Source organism: Fringilla coelebs (genome assembly GCF_963513975.1).
Source record: "Fringilla coelebs genome assembly, chromosome: 8".
NCBI lineage: Eukaryota > Metazoa > Chordata > Aves > Passeriformes > Fringillidae > Fringilla > Fringilla coelebs.
In genome coordinates this window covers 31,617,192-31,629,438 of record NC_140066.1, presented here as the reverse complement: position 1 = coordinate 31,629,438, position 12,247 = coordinate 31,617,192, and the positions used below count along the sequence as shown (strand labels likewise).

Here is a 12,247-nt window from a genome sequence, read left to right as displayed (position 1 = left end):
GCTTCATGAGGAAAAAAGTCATTTATTGGTTCTTCTTTCTGTTCTGCTTGGAGAGGCTGTGCAGCCAATGCAGGAGGAGCATCCCTGTGGACATGAGAGCCCAGATGCAGACTGGGATTCTCTGAGTCTCTGTATTTACTGCAGTTCAGTCCCTGCACACAAAATCTGATCCACTTGAGTCTATTTTGCATGCACTGGCATGCTGAATGACTAATTCTGAGCTGAGTTCATTCTGTAGAGGGGTTGGTAGAGTCACAATTGCAGAGTGAGAGTGTCTTGGGTCCTGCATGACATTACAGGCTAAATTAGGAGAGCACTGACTCAAGAATTAGCAGACCACCAGAGAGAAAACAGGAGCCTTGGAAAAAAATCACAAGTATTGCTCTCTGTGGGGCTTTTCTGATCACAAAATGTCACCTTTGGCACAAGAGAGCTTCTTTTGAATCTCACCTTTTATTCCTTTGCTTCTGATGGCCAAAGATTTTGCCATCATAGAGTCTGCCTCGAATTATTTTAAACTTCTTATTGACAGGAGCTGATTGTATTTCTGCAGTATGCAAGGTAGAGCTGAGATATCTGCACTGGCCCTGCAGGAACCAGCTTGTCTGGACCTTCAGGAGCACAGCCCTGCTACCCTTCCCAGACATGAGACTGCAGCAAAGCACAGAGAGCTGTGACTGCCTGCCCACCACACAGCATTCTGCCACACAGACGTACCCCTTGGGTCTGTAATGAATTCTGCTTCAACCCCCCTGTCAGTGCATCCCAACCACTGCTGCTGAAGTCATTTCCTCCCCCATCCCTCTGCCCACAGCATCAGAGAGCTTGTCCTGCTCTCTTGGTCTCGCATGCTGAGGCCTTAGGTGAACTACAAAGTGCTGTTAAGCATTTTGTGGGCTGGGGTGAGCACTGTCATCATCTGTTCACCAACTCTGGAGCACATCTGCTCCCACATGGCTCTGCTCTGGCTGCCAGTGGCCACAAGGAGTTGGATTCAACAACACTAAGGGTCTCCATTGGTGTTCTTGTCCCCAAAAGGCCACTCCTGCCATCCTGCACAGCGGCTCCTGCATGCCAGGCTGCCACCTCCACTTGCTCCTCTTTTCCTTCTCTTCCAGGAGCATTTTCCTTTGTGCTCCTGCCCTTATGCCTCATCACACTGTACTTACACTTCTCTCCCTCCATATACTCCTCTGGGAAAACAATCCTTCCACCAGGGATTCCTGCTTCCTTCTCTCTTCCAGTCGTTCTCTATGGCTGCATTTTCTTCTCTAAACCATTCTTCCCTGAACTTTTCTTCTCTTTGTGTTTTTCCTCACACTCATTTATCTTAGAATCACAGAATCCTACAATAAACTGAGGACCCATGAAGAGCACTGAGTCCAGCTCCTGGCCCTGCACAGGACACCTCAAGAAACACACCTGTGCCTGAGAGTGCTGTCCAAATGTGTTTTGAACTCAGACAGGTGTGGTGCTGTGACCCCTTCCTGGGGAGCCTGTTCCAGTGCTCAGCCACTCTCAGGGAGAAAAACCTTTTCCTGGTACCAAACCTAAACCTCATGTGCCCCTCATTTCTGGCTGCTGCCACTGCAGCACCTCTGCCCTTGCCAAGGCTCAGGCAGAGATGCTGCTTGGGGCAAGCAGGAGCTCTCTGCTCAAGGGATGTGCAGCTGCCTGGGCAGCAGTGCCTGCTCCAACAGTACTTCCAAACACTTCTGGACACTGGAGGCAGTGGGGGTCAGCCAGATGAAACCATCCTTTAGGCTGAATCTGCTCAACACTGGTTCATCTTCACCCACTGAAGGTCTACCCTGTAAGCACTAGAGATTCCAGAGCACACCTTCTTCTCCAGCCACATTTACAAAAGTCCTCCCAAAAAGGCTGCACCTTCAGCAGCATCGAGCACCACAGAATATTGCAGAATAGCCCTTTGCTCTAAATGACAGCTCTGAGATTTGTGCAGAGGTGATGTGATCCTGCTAAGCTGGGCCAGAACATCTTTAAAATCCATTCAATGTAAAATATGTATTGATGTATTTACACGGGATGATGTATTCCTGACATTAAATTTCCATCAAAACCAGGGAAGGGCTCTGCAGCCCCCCGTGATCGATACAGCCAGCATGTTCCCTTCTCTTTTGTGGCTACCCTCCAAAAATAAGCAGCCTTGCCTGATGAATCATTTGCTCTTAGCTGAGCGTGAAGCAGCGCTCCTGCTTTGCTTGTGACGTCTTTATGTTAAAGATTCTGATCAAGTGCTTTAATCGACCTGACCTTTCTGCTCCCAGCTCTTCTTGTGGAGCCAGCAGTGTTTGCTGCCTCCAAACGTTAACTCTGGGGGGGTTTGAAGGACATAATGCACTGAGACAGCTGAGACACAGTAAATTGTCTGGCAGAGCTAAAAGCTGAAAGGGGAGGTTTCTCTGAACAGGTCATGGTGCAGGTTGCAGAGGGAAGCTTTTCACACGTTGCCTCGATTGCTGCCTTTGCACCCTCAATTCTGTGCAGGAGGATTTGCACTCTTCAAGGCAGTTCTCAGGGCAGGACTTGACAGACGTGCCATGTTTAAAATCTAAGTTCCATCATGAAGTGTTGGAGGGTCTGACTGCTTTAAAATTTTGCTTTGGTGCTGACAACCAAAGGTGAGCTGCCAGCAGCAGCACGAGAGCTCAGCCCTGCTGCCTTGACTGCACTCAACAACTCAGCATTTGCAAACTGAGGGTTGAAGCTAATTCTCTAACATGTCAACCAGTCCTGAAGGAAACAAAAGCATTTGCTCTACATCCTACCTACTGAAAAATACATGGCATTTTTCACATCATCTTGTGATGCTGCATGGCAAATCTAGCTCTGATCTCTGCTTGTGAGGAGAGAGACTTAACCAGAGGCACACATGTAAAACATCTGCCAGCAGGAATTACCCTTAGCCTTAAGTGCCTACCATTTTTTCCCCCTCCATTATTCAGTATATACTTACTCTCCTAACACCAAGAGGAGACAGGAAAACACCTGTGTATTATTAAGCCACTGAGATATTAAGTCAAAATTAAATGAGAAATCAGAGACAGAGGACATAGCTGAAGATGAAGCTGAAGAAGCCAAGGCTTTGAGCCTGTTAATTCTGCTAAAGACAGCACCAAGCCACGCTCCTGCTCAGATTGAAGATTGAAGATTATTTACAACATAGAGTAACGTAACAAATTCCATTTGTGCCTCGTGCCACCATGCAAGGTGGATTTTAAGGATGGATAACCTGGCTTCCTACTGCTGCTCTGTTCTTGGCCAAGTTGATAAAACAACAACACATCCCATGCTGCCAGGCCTGGCTAATCCAAGACAGCCAAGTATTTCATCCAGCTGTATTAACTGCAATCTAGTTGATCCACAGATCGCTGGAGGATGACTGCAGCTTCTATCTTGCACTTCACAACAGCACCTGGGTTGTCACCCAGTGCCTCCCCAACAGCAGAGAGCTCTGCAGCCTCAGAATGCAAGGCTTGATTACACAGGGAAAGCAGTGAAACAAACTCCAAAAATATTAAAAGTCAGAAAAATCATGGTTAGTGTCCTGTTTCCACTCACAAGATGTTTACATTTGTTCTGTTTTTTCCTCTTGCCACTCTTCCTCTGCTCTGTCCCAGGGAGGTGTTTGAAACTGTGTGTTCTACGTGGAATTGCCATATTAGAGTAAGGTCTGGCCAGTACAGGATGGACTGCAGGCAGCTTCAGAGGAAGATCCTGGAAAGCTGTTTCTGAAGTATTTGAAAAACATTAAATTTGTTCCATATTCTGTTAATTAGATATGGCTAATAAAACATGAAGGTGTATGGCTTCCAAACAATTTCTTGTCCTGTTTTGGCATCTGTGCTACTTAGAATCAGGCTGTTCTTATGATCCTGGTAAACGCCCTGCACTGCTGAATGCCCTCATGCCTCATGTGGGTGTGAATACCAAAGATTAACTGTGTATTTGTGAAGGAAAAGAACACTAATTTTAATCTTGTTTTCCTAGAGCGCCTTGTCCTAATGAGACAGCATGAATAAAACTTACCAGCCCATCATTTTCCCCGAGGAATTTTTCATGTCTAATACATTCAGCCTTTAAGGCAAACAGTTTCACCCTTATTAGAGCTGTTTCATGTGGAAGTTCTCCCAGGTTCACTATTCTTCTTTCCTATTAGTTCCACCTACACTCAGCTGTACTAGCAAATAAAATCGGCTTGTTGTTAAAGAATAAAAGCCTGCTTGCTCTCTGCCCTTCATCCTGCCTCTCTCCTCTGGGAAAAAAACCCCAGGAACCCTGGTTCATTCCAAAAAGATCTTAGATGATACTCCTGATTTATCCTGTGCTTAAAACAAGCACTTACAGGACTGCCAGGAGCCTCTTTCTGAATCCCCTCCCGTCAGCCCAAGGAAAATGCCATGAGTATGACGCTGGATTTCCAAGAGCAGGTGGGTGTCCACCATGGGGTGCAGTGCCTCTGCCAACCACTCTCTTTATCAGATGCAATGAAAAGTCCACTGCAGGCCCTCAGAAGAGAATCCTGTTGCACAGCCCCTCTCATCGACGCTGATCTGGTTTTATCTCCCGCGGCCTTTTTTGATGAGCGCGGCTCCAGAGAGCCGCAGACCACGATGAGGGTTTTGTGCCCACCTCCCCTGCTGCCACAGCACATTTGCTCAAAATGCTGCTACAAATACCTAAGCCTGACAACCACGGTGTAAAACACCTCGCTGCTTTTCGGGAATGAAGAGCAGATGTGCTTCTTGTGCAAGCCTCCAGAACCACATTGATGGGAATTTCACAAGCAAAAGCACAAGCAAAAATACGATGCCAGTTCCAGAGGGAGAACATGCAAGAGTCAGGCTGGCTTTGCCATCTGAGGGCAAAATATTTTGTGTACAACTGGCATCCTAAGTGCCATTAACCTTGGCTTTGAGAAGTCAGTGTTGATAAACACTTACTGCAGGAATATCTGCCTATGATTTAAAGAAGAGGTCAGGTCATACTGCAAATACTGGTAAGAGGCTGAAACGTGACTTTAACAACACATTTTTTATGTTAATTATAATAATAATAATATGCTTTAGTAGCATCCATTGCCCTGAAGGGACAAAGAAAGCTAAGGGATTAGTCTTTGAAGACTGATCCTCAGGGCTTGACTATCATATGTCAAGGCCATTTTGTTACTACCCTAGGAATATAAAGGAGTCTTTGCACAAGCTACCTGCATGCCTGGTCAGAGCACACTGAAAGGACTTGACTAAACTTAAAAATCAAGCCTTTAATTTCTTCTCTAAGTCTTAAGTAGGCATCCCAGTTTGTGGCATTCTCCACACAACTCTGCCTACATCCTCCACTGGATATTTTTAATGCATCTTTTGAGATTATTTGAACAAGTTTTCTTTGGGTTTTGTGGGTCAGTTCACATATGCTGGGTTTACATTTCACTGCTATGCTAACAGAGAGCTGCCTGGTCACAAATTTCCCTGGATGCAGTTTAATTTCCCCCAACATAAACACCTATAGTTTGTCTACTGTGGTATCTCTCTCTCTTTCATACCTTGTATTTAACTGCATTGTGTTTATCTGCAGCTGATAAATGAGCAAAAAGAGATCGTTGGCTTTTATACCACAAACAAAAATCATCCAAAAGATACAAATCCTATGGAAGATTTACAATCTATTAAAAAAAACCCAGTAAATTGAACAAAAATAAAGCCAGCTATAATCTAAAACAGTAAAATTGAGAAGAGCCCAAAATTTCAATTTCCTATTCTTGACCTCAGAGTAAACAAGGCTGCTGGCACAAACCCAGGCATTTTTGTTGTGTTTAGAATGCACTACCATGTACTGGCTGATTCAACATATCTGGGGGACTGCCTGGAGGCTGTTGAGAGGTTTTCTTCATCAATAGCGTGGATAACATAAAAAAAAATTGCAACACTTCCATATTGATGATTACTATGGAAGACCAAGCTATTGAACAGAGTTGTTGAGATTCAAGGTTATCACCCTACTGAAAATATTAAATTTCCCAGTGGACCTTTCCTCCCAACTGCAGCTGAGACCGTATTTCAAAGTTCTACAAAATTCTGATGTAAAGACATGAAACCATTTCACTGTGATAACATTTGAGTCATCTCAGTTCTCTAACGTCAAAACATTATCATAGAACATATCAAATAGAGTGCTAAGATATCACTGGAACAAAATGGGTACGGTAAATTGACATTCTTTACTTGGTTAAGATGATGTTTCTATATTGTCAATAAGAAGGTAGAAAAAGCAAATCATCTTTTCTATTAAGCAGACACTTTCCTGCAAACCCTTTAATTTTTGACAAAACTTCATTCTCTGAAAGGAAGATTCTTTTGTCAGAAATGTTCTCAACTGTCACATGCTCTGAAGTACACAAGAATTAAACAAGGAACGTGGTCTCCCCATAGCTGCATGTTTGAGTGATTCTAAATTCCCACATTTCTTACCAATTTCCTCGAGTTAATTTGCACAGCTGTGAGTTACACTGACTGTAAGAGACCTGCTTCTCATTCTTCCAAAGGAAGAATGCAAATCCCTGCTCCAGAAATCCTGCTTGAATAGGGCTTGATAACATCTTTCCAGGAAGGAACTCCTCTTTAAGCAATGGCTTTTAAACTTATGACCTGTCCTATATATTTATTACCCTGTTTAGCAACATGCTAAACCAATGCCTCCAAACCCAAACCTGCAAATGCAAGGTGGGGTGGTCCTGTGCATGGTCAGGATGATGTTCTTTGTAATCCAGGATATTCCATGAGTCTGTGAACTCATCACCCACATACAGCATTGCCCACAGAGACTGCCCAGGGGTGTGTAGTGCTCCTGGACAGAGCTGTGATCCTCAAACAGCCTAAACCCTCTCAGGGCTGGCCCCTAAACACAAAATACCTTACAGGCACTCCTGGATCCTAGTTAGACACTGAGATAAGTGAGGAGAAACCTAAAAAGCTCTGCTGATTTGCTGATCCATAATGTGCAGTTCTGATGTTTAGCAACACAACAGCACAATGTGCAGCATGAGACAGGCAGGAGGATTGCAAGGAAACCTGGCCCTGGTACAGGCAAATGCATGGGGCTCAGCTCTCCTGAAAAACATGATGCCAGCTCCAGAGGGAGAACATGCAAAAACCCAGGCCTGAGCAGGAAACTATGTGGGTTCTGTCTGTCCCTGTCAAAGAGCTGTGTGGGCTTTTTCTCCTGCAAATAGTTCTGCAGTATCTAAAAAAATAACTTAGCCTCTGTGTTCCTGACATTTGAGTCTTATAGGGAGTATTTCTGAACAGTGGGGAGGAGATCCAGCTGGAGGGGAGGTGAGAATTCAAGTGTTCCTATCAGCAGCCTATAGCCAAGCTCTGAGAATTATGTTCTATTCTGGTTTTTTACCCTCATCTAAATAAACTTACCAACAAGACTAAAGAAAAGAATTTTTGTAAGCATCATGAAAAATTAATAACTGGAGACTAAAACAATAGCTTGTTTTATTAGACCTGGCTGATTAATCAGTTCCACCAAATTGGTAGAACTGGCAAAGCTTTGAGATGTTCTGACAACAACCCAGAAATCCACATGTTAAAAAATGGTGAAAATTAGGCTGGGAATCTCCTTAGTACATGTCTATGGGCTGTACTGCTAGAATTTCTTTAGGGGAATTTCCCTTCTGTGACACCTCTTGCTTCCAGAGTCAGCCAGGAAGAAAAGTGCAGCATCACAACACGTCTCACACTAAGTCATGTTCCATTTGGGATCAGGATCAGACACATTTTTCTTCCACCACAAAAGCAGATAACTACCATCTTCCTTGCTCCCCGTGGTCAAGCAGCACACTCATTTCTCAGACATATTCATAAAACATAAATTAAACCCTCGCTATATGAGGAGCCTCCAAACATACCCCATAGGGGCAATGTGGAGAGGGGGTGAAACCCCCCTGAAATGCCTGGTTACAACAAGCATTTGCCAGTTGCAGTGACTGACTGGCAGAGGGGAAGAGGTGTGGGCACAAGCATTGATTTGGAGGAAGGAGATTCTATGTGGATCCCAGGGAAAGCTGTAAGAGGGTGCACGGGACTGATGCAAAAGGACATGCCCAGCTTTAGGGGAGACTTCCCTCTCCCTTAGCTACAAAGGCTGGCTTTGGCCCCATCATCTTGTCTAGCAACAAGGTACCAACAGCTGCTTTCTGTGGATGGTGCTGCTAGATCCCCCCTGAAACCACAGAAAACATCCTCTCTAAACACCACTGACAGCCCCAGCCGTGATGGCAGCAGTATTGTATGCGTCAGCTTTGGGGATCATTATTGTAAAAGGTTACAGAAGGGATTTGGGTTAATGGAGGTAATCTGTGATTATCTGATGCAACAGATTGCTCTGCCAGTGACTCATTCCTTCTGCCACAATATACTGTGGGCTGCAGCTGCAAATAGAGAGCAGGATGGAGCTGGCTCCCAAGCTAAGACTGTCCCTGTTGTCTGGAGAAAACCAGAGGGGGTGCCAAGGCATTGCAGGTGTGTGACAGCCTGGCACAGCTTTCCTGAGGGGAGTGGGCTGCAGAAGTGTACTACAGTCACTCATTCAGGGGTGTTTCTATAGCTACCAGTTGAAGGACTCAACACAAAAAGCAGAACTAAAGGAAAAAAAAAAAAAAGAAAAAAAATTAGGAGGTAGAAGACAAAAAACAAGAGAACTTGCAGAGCAAAGGCAGAGGGTTCCTCTGATTAGCTAATGAAGTGCTTCAAAAGCAGTGAGTGAAAAATGAGGCTTGAGGGTTGCATGGTGTAAGCGTCAGATGATGCAAGCAGCTGGCCCAGCTCAGCTGCCTCTCCCACCCACCCACCCACCCACCCAGCTGTCTTAATAAACACAAACCAGAGCTCTGTGCCAGGCATGGATTAACTATTTCCTCATGGCTCACACAGTCCTGCACTTCCACTGGCTCTCACTGCAGCCCTGGGGCCAGAACTAAAACAAGGTATTGATTTGGGCCACCAGCCCCCCTGAGAGCAGTGTGGCAGCAAAGACCAGACCACCAGGGACTCCAGGAGAGAGCAAAACCTCAGTACTGTCATAGCCTGGAAGATGAAGCAAGAAGAATAAACAGCACCATGCAGCAATCCCACACCTCCCAGCAGAAAGCCCCTGCCTCTGGTCTGGATGCCCAAGGCAGCCCAAAGCACCAAAAGCAGCTGCAGCCAAGGATGGGCACTTCTAATATGAACATAAATCTAAATAAATGCATGATTCCCACTCACATGCTTTCCTGACAGCCAGCTGCTCCCTTTGCTTGCTGTTATCGTCACTCAGAGATTAATGTCACTGCCTGGGACAGCTTATTAGCAATTTTTATTACAAAGCATATACATTTGGCTGGTGGTGGGCAAGAGCTAAGCCTCTGAGTAAATAAAATACCAGGACAGCTCTCAGGGAATGACAGAGAACAGATATCTGTGGGGTCTTTCCCCGGGCTCTGAAAGGCAATAATGGCAGGAGGTCAGAGATCAGCGGCTTAATTGTCCAGTGAATTAATGGTGACGAACGTCTGTTTCCCCTCTTGTTAAAAGTGACACCAGATATTTCAGAGAAAGCAGAAGCACACTTGGCTACAAAGGAATGTTTTGAAGGCTGAGGCTGAGATTGTTGCCAGCCCCAGCCCGTCAGAGCAGCGCAGGTCAAACGAGTCACTGTAGGGAACTGCTGCTGACTCCAGCACAAACCAGAACCTTCTGGGCCCAGTCGAGCAGACACAGATTACCCTGCTCACTCTGGAAAGAAGCATTGTTTGTTTGTGTTTAATAAAATAAGTCAGAGCTAGAGCTTTGAATATGCAAGCATAAAAAAATATATATATAAAAAAATAAAATCAGAGGAGTGTGAATTGCACCATAAAAACCAGCCCGCACTTGTTTCCTCTCATTTTGAAGAAAAATAGAGAGCAACAGAAAAAAAAAACCAACAGAATATATTAAAAAATGCAAAAAAATTCTGTACTTCTTCCCTCTCCAGAAAATGTCTCCCTTTTTCATTGTCCTGCACAACACTGGTTCAACAATGCATCTCTTGGTGGAAATTGTCATCATGGGAGGAGTAAGGAAACTGGGAAATACATGGGGACCACTTTCACCCAGTTAGTGACATTTTCTGAAGCTGTCTAATACTTTTCTATTGAAACAACTTCCACAGGGAAGAATGAGGTCTACTTATTTATTTTCTTCCAGTTGCTCAATCTCACTGCAATTCAGATTTTCATGTGTAGCTGTAAGAGGGATGAAAGCTTCCCTTTGTTTTAAGGTGGTTATGTTAGCTTTGAGCTGTTGTGAAAGAGACTGTGGGGCACATCTTTCCCCTTCATCTCAATACACGTGAACCCCTCTGGTGTTTAACTTAAGCTTCACAAACAAGGGACAAGAATTTTCTGAATATTAAAAAACACAGTGTCAACCTACCAGTCAGTTTTTGAGAAGCATAGTGTGACTTCTTACGTGGCAAGCGATCCCCCTCATTAGGGGACATGCTGATACCTTTAATTAACAGTGGTAATCTATAACACTGTTAACAAGGATGCATAACCCTGAATTAGGTGACTAAAGTCGAAGTATTCTTTCAGCAGTGTTTTCTACAGGGTCATGACGACTGCAGACAGCCACACTGTTTTTTAAGTCAATCTGTGTGCTCAGTCTCTGGCTGAGCTAATTATAATGGTGCCTTTAGCATCAGTGTCTTGAAGTGTCTGCCAGCATGTCCCTAACAAACCACCAGGTCCATGTTTTCCTAGCCCAGACAGAAGAGTCTGATTATCAGGTCAGAGTTCATTCATCTCCCATGCCAGGCTTCCATCCCACATGAATCCAGCTTGCTGAACTCCAATTACCAGTGGAGAAGTTCATGACAAGACATCACTGAACAGCGCATTTGTTTGCTTCTTGCTGCTGCCCCTAATCAGTACCTGGGGGAGGAAGGCTGCTGGCTCCTCAAAGGCTAAAAAGACTTCAAATGGTCCTCAAGGGCTAAGGGAGGCATGTGGCTCAGCATCTCCAGCGTGAGGATGGTCTGACCTTCACGTGGGTGCCAGACAAACAGCCGTCCCTGCAGGCCCCAGCTGTCCTTCCAGCTGAGCAAAAGCAAGAGAGGGGTTTGCAAAGGCCTGTGAGCTGCATTTGGGAAGGGCAGTGGCCAGGGTGCCCCACACAGCCTGTAACAGGGCTGGTGGCACGGAGCAGAGCACTGCAGTGCCAGGGGCATGACTGGGTATAAAGTCAATTGCACGGAGTGTGATTCTGATAAATGAGGTCTGTGCGCTGCTTGTGTGGCACTTGGAGTCACTCTAGGGCTGAACAGATCTACAAGGCAGTCACAATCTCTGCAGCAAGAAACACTTTCTGCCCAGGTGTTTTATGAAACTCATTTTTTAGGGCTTGCTATCATCATTCCTTGTCGGGTGTCAGGGCAGAGAAAAGAAATACAGCTATTGCTTTAGATCAAATTCTGATTTTCAAACTCATGAGAGAAAAACCCCAAGCAGCTGGGCAGAAAATCCCAGCCTCCTTATCTCACCCGACTGCCCCAGTGACGCCACACGCTCTGCACTGTGCTGAGCAGCACAGCAGCAAACACTGATCTTCGTGTCTAAGCATCTAAGCCCAAGTGGCCCATGTGCTATTTTAGCACCTCCTGGGACCATTCTGGGAGATAATGTAATTAATATTATCTTGGTGACAGCTATTTACCACATTCCCACTGGGAAACTGCAATCTGTGCTCTTGTGGAACTTGAACCCAATTAATACCCACTTCCTACCAGTTTCAGGTGTCTCCTAAATTGAAGATACATTTACAGGCAAAACAGGTCAGTAACTCTTCCCAGTGAGCCAAACAGCATCTTAATCACTCGTGTTTAATAGGAAACAAAGGACTGGGCACTGATAAAGTTCACCATTATGCTTTTGAGGAAAAGAAAAGTGACTACAGAACAATCTGATAACAGGAGAATTTGCTTCCTGTGTAACTCGATATTTATAAACCCTCTCAGCAAGGGGGCAAAAGGGAAATAATTTCAGCTGGCTGGAGTTAACATTCCAAAACACGTTTTAAAATGACAACACAAACAGGACCCCAGCTGAAAGCAGTGCTTCTGGGAAAAACATGCAGAAACAAGAGGAGGCAGGCAGGCCAGGGCTCCTGGCACAGGTTCTCCAGGTGCCTGGGGACATTCC

At 45.1% G+C, this 12,247-nt stretch overlaps 1 protein-coding gene across 3 annotated transcripts in view; it reads right to left on the bottom strand.

The window, feature by feature from the left end:
* Positions 1–12,247, bottom strand: part of GRK5 (G protein-coupled receptor kinase 5) — a 146,862-nt gene that overhangs the window by 85,864 nt on the left and 48,751 nt on the right. The gene's annotated exons all lie outside the window — the stretch shown is intronic.